Raw genomic sequence first — 1,122 nt, 5'->3', positions numbered from 1 at the left:
GGTATAAAAATTAAAAATTCCATCAATTAAACATTATACTAATATTATAATATGTTATGATACCTAATTATATAATTTCTATATTACCATATGTCATCAAATTAATGTGATGTCTTATTCTTATTATTATTAGTTTAATAGTATCTTTGTGTAACACGTTATAACCAAAATGTAACACATAATAAACTATGGAAAAAATCAAATATATTGTGTACCTACCTATTATATATATATATTACTTAAATAATATTAATATTATTAAAGTAGGTATATGTTTTTCGGTTAGCGTTTTTCGTAAAGGAATTATTAATTTGCATTTAAAATTATAGTCCGAAGATTAAAATATATTTAACTAAAACTTTTTGTTGATCTGTGTACTGTATCCAAAATAAAAAAATTAAAATTTTCTTTATTATCATTATAAACTACAAAACTAAACAGGCAACTGTACCAAATGTTGGACGCAGCATCCGTGTAAGGAATGCCAGACGACCAAACCGCCGCCGGTACTGGTAGTACCTACACGTCGAAATTTACCTACCATGTTAGACGCAATAGTCTATTTCGTCATTATACTATCAATACCGGTGGCGGTTTGGTCGTCCGACACTTGGTACACGGTGCAGGCACAGATTATATGAAAACAGATTGTGCACTTAGATGTAAACAAAAAATGGCCTGATTCTGGTCTCCGCCAGAATCAATGTGACCATTTCAACAGATTGAAATTACTTGAAATGTATCGTATACTTGTGGCTTACCTGATAGTGATATCCGAGTATCCGACAAACAAAATATATTGTTATCAACACTCTGATACTTTATATCTGATAGTCTGATGTTTGGTTTTCACTTTTCACGTGTTTTTGGCGTTTGACGTTTTACGATTTTTGGTGTTTGCTTAAATAAAATAGTTTTTTTTTTGTAATATTTTATATTTATACTGTCATATTTATTTTAAAAAATGACTACTTGTGCAGTCAAGTTTTGCGACAATAAAATGTCACTAACGAAAAATATAAGCTACTTCAGATTTCCAAGCGACCCATTGAGGTGAGTAATTAGGTTTGTTTTATGATTTTCATATGTATGCATTACAATTTGTTACGTTACTAATTTATT

The sequence above is a fragment of the Acyrthosiphon pisum genome, chromosome A1, assembly GCF_005508785.2.
Source record: "Acyrthosiphon pisum isolate AL4f chromosome A1, pea_aphid_22Mar2018_4r6ur, whole genome shotgun sequence".
Taxonomy (NCBI): domain Eukaryota; kingdom Metazoa; phylum Arthropoda; class Insecta; order Hemiptera; family Aphididae; genus Acyrthosiphon; species Acyrthosiphon pisum.
This window is presented reverse-complemented; position numbering follows the sequence as displayed.